The following is a 12454-nucleotide window of genomic DNA, read 5'->3' as shown; positions in this document are numbered from 1 at the left end:
TTTTAGTCCCAGCATCTAGAAGGAGTGTGATACATACTTAACCTTTGAGCAATATCAGGGTTGGGGCACCCACTCTCCAGAGAGTCAAACATTCATGTATTGTCAGCCCTGTAGATCCTGGAGGTACTTCTGTGTCCTCTGTTCCTCCGAATCCACCTATTCCACCAATCACAAATTATGTAGCATTATAGAATCTACTATTGAAAAATATCCCCATGTAAGTGGCTCCCAGAAGTTCAAATTCATTTTTTTGAGGGTCAAATGTGGACTATCAAATTCATCTTAACTAATTCCTCAAAAGCACAGAAACTGACACATCTTATATAGAGAACTTCCATAAATGTTCCTGATCAACTCATTCTACCCTAAACGTACTCACTCAGCCTACTAGGAGGTGCCATGAGGGCTAGCATCCATGATTGGCGTGAAACACCTAGATACTTATCTAGACTCGAAACACTTAGACACTCAAAGCCTGTTTTCCTTTTGTTTGTTTCTATAAAGCAGGGGTAATAGCACTAACTTCATTAGGCAGTTCTAAGCAATTATCCTAACATCAGAGCCACTGTGAAAGGCCATCATCATCGTCATCATCATCATCTGTGTACACACACAGGCATTACATACCGAAGCATCATTTTTGTTGTCTTGGAAGTGGTTAAAATACTGACTCCATTTCACTGGGTTGCAATGGAGCTCAAGGGAAATGTTGACTACAATATCCTTTACATTTCACATAATTTTAAAGTAGTATTATTAAAAATTATATTTTAACAGAAATCCTAAGAATTCTCAATTGAGGTATATGTCTCATATAATAATTACAGAGGTTGCGACAGAGCTATGGAAGGAGTCTAGTAATATAGAAACCTATTTAAAGTAAAAGTACCCTGATATGTCATGTGCCTACCATACAGAAATTCTGAAAGTATGCTAGTATATGCAGTAAAAAAGCCAAAATTCCTTCTTTTCCTCCTAAAGTATAACCATTTATTGAGGCTGGAATATTTTTTGAAGCATGTGTAACCACTGACTAACACTGGGCTCTATATTTTAAAAAGGGACAACAGTCCACATTTTTCTTTGCAAGTTTTACTTTCTATAGACCCTCAAACTGTACGACAAACACCTCAAATCTGACAATCTATGTAATGTCAATAATATATATTCTTGTGATTTTGTAGCTTCAAAAAGAAACAGGTTTGATTTTATTTAAACCGAGAATCAGCAATCTCTTTTTTCCCTGTAAAGGGCCAGATGATATCTTCAACTTTGAGGGTCATAGAATCTCTGCTGCAACTACTCAACTCTGTCTTTGTAGCATGAAAGCAGCCAAAGGCAATATGTAAATTCATAGGAATGGATGTGTTCCAATAAAGCTTTATTTTTAAAAAAAACAGTGTGGGTCAACATCACGTAAGGGTTCTGTTTGCTGAGCCTTATTATAGGTCACTTTTTAGTATCCAACAGTAGTTCCTAGTCCCCTAAGCTAGACAACATTTACATGAACTTTATATCCTTGTACAAACTCATGCAAACTAGAGATTTCACAGAGACTTTTAATTTCTAAAGGCACACAATTGTCAAATGATGGGTAAAACACTATCACAGGGCAAATAAAAGGCATCTTGAATGTAACCGGCCCCCGTGGATAGAATCCCAGTAGACTGTTACTTCATAAAGACAAAATGGCACATCATTTATTCTTCATTTAATGAAAAAAACAAAAACTACTCAGAAAATATATTAAAAGCATGTGCAGATTAAGTGAAACAAGAAATAGATGAGGTATGGCAGCAAAAAGAACTATGTCAGTGCATTTTATTGATCATTAACCTTTTGCTTTAGGAGGCATTTGAAAACAGCAGAGAAGTTTGTAATTGGTTTGGCATGAAACTTCTAATGATGCATGAGAATATATGCTCAAAAATGTCAGAGGTCACTAGAATCACATATTGGCAGATAAAATGTTTTTGATACTGTGTTATATAGAAGTAAAAGGGCAACAAGCTGACTTTCATTGTAATGCTCACTGGGGAAGTTTTGTGGTACTTCATAAAGTAAAGTTAAAACTGAATGTGGTGCATGTAAACTTGACCTTTTTTCTACACACCATCAAATAACATTTTGCTAAAATAACAATGCCATGGATGTATTTCTTATCAAGTGTTCATTAAAAATGTCAAGTATCAACCAAAATTGTTATATTAATGGTGTTTCAACTATTTACCAGTGTAGATTTTTTGTCAAAAATTGGAAAACCAACTCACTGATAGAGACATAGGTGTCTATCTTAGAAAACAAAGTCTCCTCCAATTTACTCATTCTGTGATTGCCGATGTCTAAAATATTTCCATGAGTGGTATTTTAACTAAGCTATTAAACCTTCAGTTCAGTTCAGTTCAGTTCAGTCACTCAGTTGTGTGCGACTCTTCGCGACCCCATGAATCGCAGCACGCCAGGCCTCCCTGTCCATCACCATCTCCTGGAGTTCACTCAGACTCAACGTCCATCGAGTCCATGATGCCATCCAGCCATCTCATCCTCTGTCATCCCCTTCTCCTCCTGCCCCAAATCCCTCCCAGCATCCGAGTCTTTTCCAATGAGTCAACCCTTTGCATGAGGTGGCCAAAGTACTGGAGCTTCAGCTTGAGCATCATTCCTTCCAAAGAAATCCCAGGGTTGATCTCCTTCAGAATGGACTTGTTGGATCTCCTTGCAGTCCAAGGGACTCTCAAGAGTCTTCTCCAACACCACAGTTCAAAAGCATCAATTCTTCGGTGCTCAGCTTTCTTCACAGTTCAACTCTCACATCCATACATGACCACAGGAAAAACCATAGCCTTGACTAGATGGACCTTAGTCGGCAAAGTAATGTCTCTGCTTTTGAATATACTATCTAGGTTGGTCATAACTTTTCTTCCAAGGAGTAAGCTTCTTTTAATTTCATGGCTGCAGTCACCATCTGCAGTGATTTGGGAGCCCAAACAAATAAAGTCTGACACTGTTTCCACTGTTTCCCATCTATTTCCCATGAAGTGATAGGACCGGATGCCATGATCTTTGTTTTCTGAATGTTGAGCTTTAATCCAACTTTTTCACTCTCCTCTTTCACTTTCATCAAGAGGCTTTTTAGTTCTTCTTCACTTTCTTCTATAAGGGTGGTGTCATCTGCATATCTGAGGTTATTGATATTTCTCCTGGTAGTCTTGATTCCAGCTTGTGTTTCTTCCAGTCCAGCATTTCTTATGATGTACTCTGCATAGAGTTAAATAAGCAGGGTGACAATATACAGCCTTGATGTACTCCTTTTCCTATTTGGAACCAGTCTGTTATTCCATGTCCAGTTCTAACTGTTGCTTCCTGATCTGCATATAGGTTTCTCAAGAGGCAGGTCAGGTGGTCTGGTATTCCCATCTCGTTCAGAATTTTCCACAGTTTATTGTGATCCACATAGTCAAAGGCTTTGGCATAGTCAAGAAAGCAGAAATAGATGTTTTTCCGGAACTCTCTTGCTTTTCCATGATCCAGCGGATGTTGGCAATTTGAACTCTGGTTCCTCTGCCTTTTCTAAAACCAGCTTGAACACCAGGGGGTTCATGGTTCATGTATTGCTGAAGTCTGGCTTGGAGAATTTTGAGCATTACTTTACTAGCATGTGAAATGAGTACAATTGTGTGGTAGTTTGAACATTCTTTGGCATTTCCTTTCTTTGGAATTGGAATGAAAACTGACCTTTTCCAGTCCTGTGGCCAAGCTGAGTTTTCCAAATTTGCTGGCATATTGAGTGCAGCACTTTCACAGCATCATCTTTCAGTATTTGAAACAGCTCAACTGGAATTTTATCACCTCCACTAGCTTTGTTCATAGTGATGCTTTCTAAGGCCCACTTGACTTCACATTCCAAAATGTCTGACTCTAGATTAGTGATCACATCATCATGATTATCTGGGTCGTGAAGATCTTTTTTGTACAGTTCTTCCGTGTATTCTTGCCACCTTTTCTTAATATCTTCTGCTTCTGTTAGGCCCATACCATTTCTGTCCTTTATCGAGCCCATCTTTGCATGAAATGTTCCCTTGGTGTCTCTAATTTTCTTGAAGAGATCTCTAGTCTTTCCCATTCTCTTGTTTTCCTCTATTTCTTTGCATTGATCACTGAAGAAGGCTTTCCTATCTCTTCTTGCTATTCTTTGGAACTCTGTATTCAGATGTTTATATCTTTCCTTTTCTCCTTTGCTTTTCGCCTCTCTTCTTTTCACAGCTATTTGCAAGGCCTGCCCAGATAGCCATTTTGCTTTTTGCATTTCTTTTCCATGGGGATGGTCTTGATCCCTGTCTCCTGTACAGTGTCACGAACCTCATTCCATAGTTCATCAGGCACTCTATCTATCAGATCTAGGCCCCTAAATCTATTTCTCACTTCCACTGTATAATCATAAGGGATTTGATTGAGGTCATACCTGAATGGTCTAGCGGTTTTCCTACTTTCTTCAACTTGAGTCTGAATTTGGTAATAAGGATTTCATGATCTGAGCCACAGTCAGCTCCTGGTCTTGTTTTTGTTGACTGTATAGAGCTTCTCCATCTTTGGCTGCAAAGAATATAATCAATCTGATTTCGGTGTTGATCATCTGGTGATGTCCATGTGTAGAGTCTTCTCTTGTGTTTTGGAAAAAGGTGTTTGCTATGACCAGTGCTTTTTCTTGGCAAAACTGTATTAGTCTTTGCCCCGCTTCATTCCACATTCCAAGGCCAAATTTGCCTGTTACTCCAGGTGTTTCCTGACTTCTCAGTTTTGCATTCCAGTCCCCAATAATGGAAAGGACATCTTTTTTGGGTGTTAGTTCTAAAAGGTCTTATAGATCTTTATAAAACCGTTCAACTTCAGTTTCTTCAGCGTTACTGGTTGGGGCATAGACTTGGATAACTGTGGTATTGAATGGTTTGCCTTGGAGATGAACAAACCTTATTAAACCTTACAATAAATTTGATTGAACCTACTTTTCTAGAACCAAAAAAAAAAGGGTCTAAGGAAAACAGGGATCTACAAAGTTTTCCATATTTTTTAAAGATCGCCAAACAAACATTGAAATAAAAAATAAATCCTACCATCCTCAGAACATTATACCTATAGGACCTGATCTAGATTTCTTGAGCTGCTTTATTTGGAAAATAATTCAACACTCTCTTTTCAAATAAAATCAATTTACAAAGTTAAGCTCTAGAGGTGTATTAATTTGATATAGATAGAAATGAACTTTGGGCCAGAAATAGTAACTTAGTATTAGGGTAGGATGGATTTCCTGATTTTTATTGACAGTGATCTACAATCTGTCTGAAGAGAAGACAACACTTATAACATGTAGCATAAATGAGAATGCCAAATACACAGTAAAAGAAAATTACCCTCATGCATTCTCCTATAGAGACTTTGAAAAAATGAAATGCCCTGGGAGTTTTACTTTGACACCAAAATCAAAAACAAAATAAGACATCATCCTGTATTTCTAGTTTTCCCATATCCTCCCCTATTGAATTCATTAACACTATTACTATTCTTTTCCCCAGAATCTCACGGGCATTTCATTTCCATCCCTCTTTATCACACTTTCCAGTTTTTACTCCAGTCTGCACAACCGAAAGTCTTATTGTTACAATCACACTGACCACCCAACTGGCCTCCCCACTTTAAACCATTTAACACACATTGGCCTATTTGATTCTTCTAAAAATATCTAGATCATAGCACTCTTATGCTTAAATATTAGATTGTTTTCCATTTTACTGTATATAAAATCCAACTTTATCATGACAAGTCTACAAGATGTTTGCATATTTCATCTGATATTATTTTCTCTTGTTCAAACTCTATTCTTGCCTCAAAGTCGTTAAATGCTTTCTCTGTTTGGAAATGTGAAGTAAAATTCATATTGTTTGGCAAGACAAGAAAAAATTATATGTAAAACTTTTTCTGTGCCCTCTCCCCCTGTCTGTGCACTGTGTATCTGAATTACACATGAACCGAACCTCCTCCACTGGCAGAAATACCTGCTCAACCATAAAGACCAATATTCTCTAGGATCAACAAGAATCAACCAGACAACTCTTCAAAAAACTAACATTCCTTCTTGATCTTGTAAGGGGTCACATGACCCACCAGAAGGACACTTAGATCAGGATTACATAAACTGTCAATAATATGTCATTTGATATAGTCTCCTCTGCCTCAAAAAACTTATATAACTGTGTCTTGATTTCTAATTGGTAAAACAGAGTGCCTGCCTGCTCAGTCGCTTCAGACATGTCTGACTCTTTGTGATCCTATGGACTGTAGCCCACAAGCCTCCTCTGTCCATGGGGATTCTCCAGGCAAGAATAATAGAGTGAGTTGCCATGCGCCCTTCTAGGGGATCATCCCAGCCCAGGGACTGAACCTGTGTCTCCCTCATTGCAGACAGATTCTTTATTATTCAGCCACCGGGGAAGCCCAGTACTCACGAGCTTTCTGAGATGCTGTTCCAGGGTTATAATCATCAAATTTGGCTCAAATAAAATTATCTATCTCTTTGCCACAAATGATTAATTTTTCAATGACAACAGATTATCAGGCATTAATGAATGAATGAGATACACACAAAGGATGGAAGTTCTGCAGATCCAAGGATAAAATAATGACAGTATAAGAAAAGCATGTACACACAGAACCAGATATTTTATAATTAAAGCCTCATGTCCTAATTAGGCATTTTTTGAAAATGTCATAATTACAATCGGCTATTAAATGTAGACAGACAAGGGAGGGAAAATATTATAAGAGCAAAAATTAAAAAACTCTCTTATGCTGAAAAAACATAAGAAAGCTTAAAATCAGAATGATTTTGTTTATGTAACTGATTTTGTGTCCCCAGATTCAACAGGAGCCTGATTAGAAACATTCCTCTATCAAAATGTCCTCTCAGTTAATTCAGTGCACTCCTAGCTACACCAGACCATGCACTGTGCTTTACATGGGTTCCGCATTAATTCTCACAACAACTTGACTGAGGTACGATGACCATTGTCGTCACTTTGCAGATTAGGGAATCTTGAGTCTCTTATCTCAACAGGCTATGGAAATAATACTTCAGCAAATCATCAGCGAGGCTTATAGTAAAGAAGACACTGCAGATTTCACTGCTGTGTCTAGCCATTTATGAATCTTAGTTTAAATTACATCTCTTGCTAGAGACTGGAGAGACTGTGGAATCCCCAGTTAATTAAGGGAATGGACATTTCATGTCTTTCCCCATAATTCACACAAGAAATGTCAGTTATTAGAGACTGGCATCAGAAGCAACAGGACTGAGGAGATGACATCAGACTAAAAGATGGGAGAGAAGATTCCAGAACTCTTATTAATTCATTTAATTATTTGATTTATTGATTCTCTACCAGTTATCAAGAAGAGTGCCTACCTCTGAGTTACAAAGATGAATAAAATGTATTCCCTGCCCTAGACCCAGTGACTGTCATTTGAGCAGAGACAAGTAAACCAATGATAAAAATACACTAGATAACTTCTATAATAGATGGTGTTTACGGAAAACTTTAGAGGTAAATATACCTAGCTTCTGAGTAAAGGATACAGTGCAAAACCAGTTGGCATCAAATGCTGTCTTATAAGAAAGTAGGGAAATGTTGAAAACACAACTCATGAACTAATTACACACATCTTAGTATATATTAATAGATATATAATCAAAAAACAGTTTTCAGAAGCAAATAGAAAAACTGCTGTGAAACAAGAAAATTTACTTTATTACTGTTTGACTGTTTACTTACTTATCCCACTCACCAAATTCATACCATATTGCTATTTATTTTAGACATAAAGCTGTCAGATTAATGCATGCTCTCATGCAAAACTTTATCCTTGATTGTCTGAATTTAATTCCTAAGTGCCACTGCCTGACAGATGGTTTCAACTTTTCTATTCTCACAATAGGCAAGTTTACCCTTCTCAGGAAAACAATCTAAATTTGATTTCCAATAATTCTTAAGGATAAATTAGGGACTACATGACATATCTATAAATGTCCAGCATATCTATGCAAAATACTTGACAGTCAATTGTCTTATAAACCAAGCGATATTTTATACTGACAAGTCAAATTTAAAGCATCTTTTCAAATTAACGTAGCTGGGAATACAGACACATTATTGTAAACACAAATACTTGACAAAAGCATTTCTATTCCTGAAAGATTTATTTATAAGACTTTAAAAGTTTCTTTCTTACACTTGATTCAAATATATTTCTCTTTGTTGATATTTGTATAACACTGATTAATATATACTCCCACGCTTAAAAACTATTTTTGAATTTCAATATAATTTCTATGTTCAGTTTGCAACATTCTCTTCTCTTTTTCATGCTTGTTTTATGTCATACCAGATTTTTAGAGATTAAAGTTTAAAAAGTTAAGGAATATAAATATTGCATAATGAATGCATGATTTATTTGCACCATACATATTAATAATATCATATTATAGACATATATATTTGGGAAAATAAAAATGAAACAGTAAGATATATACAACACCAAGATTTTGCAAAACAAAGATTTCCCTCAGGCCCCAGCTAGTAACCTTAACATGATTTCAGGGCCTCCAAGCCAAGCAAGCATTTCAGAAATTCCTTTGACCTCTTCTGATTAATCATCCAATCTCTCCATAAGGAACTCCTCCTTTCACATCCCTGCTCCTTTGTCTAATATGCAAATTTATCCAGTGCTTTATTGTATTATTCAAATTATGGGCCCATTCTTTTCTTGTTGTACTTGGCTCCAAGAACAATGATTACAGATTCAGTTCAGTTCAATTGCTTAGTCGTGTCCAACTGTTTGCGACACCATGGACTGCAGCAGGCCAGACCTCCCTGTCCATCAGCAACTCCCAGAGTTTACTCAAACTTATGTCCATTGAGTCGGTGATGCCATCCAACAACTCTCCCTCTGTCGTCCCCTTCTCCTCCTGCCTTCAATCTTTCCCAGCATCAGGGTCTTTTCAAAGGAGTCAGTTCTTCGCATCAGGTGGCCAAAGTATTGGAGTTTCAGCTTCAGCATCAATCCTTCCAATGAACACTCAGGACTGACCTCCTTTAGCATGGACTAGTTGGATCGCCTTGCAGTCCAAGGGACTCTCAAGAGTCTTCTCCAATACCACAGTTCAAAACCATCGATTCATCAGCACTCAGCTTTCGTTACAGTCCAACTTTCACATCCATACATGACTACTGGAAAAACCACAGCCTTGACTAGATGGACTTGACTAGCCTTGATTTTGTTGGCAAAGTAATGTCTCTGCTTTTGAATATGCCATCTAGGTCAGTGACAAATTTTCTTCTAAGGAGCAAGCATCTTTTAATTTCATGGCTTTAGTCACCATCTGCAGTGATTTTGGAGCCCCCCAAAATAAAGTCTGACACTGTCTCCACTGTTTCCCCAGCTATACCCATGAAGTGATGGGACCAGATGCCATGGTTTTAGTTTTCTGAATGTTGAGCTTTAAGCCAACTTTTTCACTCTCCTCTTTCACTTTCATCAAGAGGCTCTTTAGTTCTTCTTCACTTCCTGCCATAAGAGTGGTGTCATCTGCATATCTGAGGTTGTTGATATTTCTCCCAGCAATCTTGATTCCAGCTTGTGCTTCCTCCAGCCCAGCGTTTCTCATGATGTACTTTGCATATAAGTTAAAGAAGCAGGGTGACAATATACAGCCTTGACGTACTCCTTTTCCTATTTGGAACCAGTCTGTTGTTCCATGTCCAGTTCTAACTGTTGCTTCCTGACCTGCATACAGATTTCTCAAGAGGTAGATCAGGTGGTCTGGTATTCCCATCTCGTTCAGAATTTTCCACAGTTTATTGTGATCCACACATTCAAAGGCTTTGGCATAGTCAATAAAGCAGAAATAGATGTTTTTTCTGGAACTCTCTTGCTTTTTTGATGATCCAGCAGATGTTGGTAATTTGATATCTGGTTCTTCTGCCTTTTCTAAAACCAACTTGAACATCAGGAAGTTCACAGTTCATGTATTTCTGAAGCCTGGCTTGGATAATTTTGAGCATTACTTTACTAGTGTGTGAGATGAGTACAGTTGTGTGGTAGTTTGAGCATTCTTTGGCATTACCTTTCTTTGGGATTGGAATGAAACTGACCTTTTTTAGTCCTGTGGCCACTGCTGAGTTTTCCAAATTTGCTGGCATATTGATTTAAGATTAGTAAAGGAAAACTTTTCACTCATAACCAGAAGCTTTTCTGTGTGAATCAAGAAAACCTTCATTTGAAATCCACCTTGCTGGCTCTAAGGACTGGGGAAGACAAACTATTTTCTCTCTTGCTTGGATTAGCATTATTTCACTCGCTGCCATGGCTATGAGCCCATAAAGGAGAAACATACTCAGACCACCGCTGAGAAGACAATGCTGTGATAATTGAATCTGAAATGTAAATCTGAGATGAAGCCTGACGTCAACAGGGTCCACATTTTAAGAGTGTGGAGCTCAACCTCCAAGTGATACAAATCTATACTTCAAAAAAAAAAAAAAAAAAGACAACTAAATAATAAAAATCAACATGAGGAAAAACTAATTTTAGGAGTCAAACCCCTGATTCATGCTAAACAAATGTAAGAAATTTATGAGTGAGGAAACATTTTCCTAAAATATTGAATTTTATTGAAGTGTAATTCTCTTTACCAGGTAAGTATATAATGACTCAATATTTATACAGAATATACTCCATACAAAGTTATTATAAGAATTTTGAGGAAGGTTTTGTTCGTTACAATTACAAATACTCATTCCCTTGAATTGGAAAGATACTGTTTCTTCCTCTCTATCTCAGTTTTAGAGAGAGGCTTCAAGGAGTTCACTTTATGTGTCATCTGTATTTTGAGAACATATTGGATTGATGTGTATGTAACTGAGCAGGACCCTATGGGGCCTTTCCAGGACAGACTCCTGCTATGTCCTCTGCCTGCCTCTTATTTGTAGAAGAGATGTAGTCTCCTAGGTTTCTTCTGAGTCACAAAAGTCTGGCTGAAGAATTAATGACTGAAAGGACGTGAACATGAAGTGACAGAGATATCTGTCAGCGACTTCCCTGGTGGTCCTGCCAATGAATTGCCTGCCAACGCAGGGGTCACAGGTTTGATTGATTGCTGGTCCAGGAAGATCTCACATGCCTCGGGGCAACTAAGCCCAGGCACCCCAGCGCTGAGCCAGCCCTCTAGAGCCGAGAGCCCAACTACTGAGCCCACATGCTTAGAGTTCAGGCTCTACAAGTGAAGCCACCACGATGAGAAATCTGCATGCCACAGCTAGAGAGCACGCCCCATTCACTGCAAGAAGATAAAGCCCAAGAGCAGCAACAAAGACTCAGCCCTAAATGAATAACTTTTTACTAAAGAATAGCAGTTAGCCCAGCCTAATTGGTGAAAAGTTAAATAGTCTATCAGTCACATGGAAATCACAGAATATTTAGTTCCTCCCTGAAGTACACAGGTAACGCTATTTGATGCACAGTCCCTGAGTTGTTTTACAGATGCTAAAGAGCCCATCAAATGGAAGAAGTCAGCTGCTTGATGACCATGAGCACACAGCCCCCAGACTGGCTGAAGCCCGAGGATGGACAATGTTAATCCTGTGACAGCACCCTTGTTACCTCACCGTCAACCAGTCAGAACTGTGCAGAGCTGATCACATACCCTGTACGTTCCCTCCCTCACTTTGCCTTTAAAAATGCTTCCCTGAAACCCAGTAGACAGTTTGAGTTTTTAGAGCATGTGCTGCCTGGACTCGTTGCACAACACCTACAATAAGGGCTACACTTGATTGGCTTTACCACATGAGGGCAAGTGGACCCAAGTTTGGTTCAGTAGCCTGTTTCCCACATGGGATTATCTGAGGACAAGTTGTTCAGCCTGCCTTCTGAGCTGCAATATATAACATAATGACTACAGTTAACAATGGCATACAGTATATATGAATGTTCTTAAATTCTGAGTTCTCTCCATAAGAAAAAAAAATTTCCCCCTTTCTTATGAGATGATGAATGTTTACTACAGTTGTTGTAATCATTTAATGATACATGTAAGTAAAGTCATCATGTTGTACACCTTAAACTCATACTGATGTGAAGTACAAGTCATGCAATTGTGTCTGACTCCCTTCTCCAGGGGATCATCCCAAGCCAGGAATCAAAGAGGGTCTCCTGCATTGCAGGCAGATTCTTTGCCAACTGAGCTATCAGGAAAGCCCCAAAACTTACACTACTATGTATCAATTATATCTCAAAAAATCCAGAAAATAACAAAAATAACAAGATGATAAGTCAAAAATAAGATGCTTTATAGTTATATCCCATGAGCCTTGCTTGTTTGTTTTGTGATATAAAAGAGTTATACCAC

The sequence above is a fragment of the Ovis aries genome, chromosome 19 (genome assembly GCF_016772045.2).
Source record: "Ovis aries strain OAR_USU_Benz2616 breed Rambouillet chromosome 19, ARS-UI_Ramb_v3.0, whole genome shotgun sequence".
Lineage (NCBI taxonomy): Eukaryota > Metazoa > Chordata > Mammalia > Artiodactyla > Bovidae > Ovis > Ovis aries.
This window is presented reverse-complemented; position numbering follows the sequence as displayed.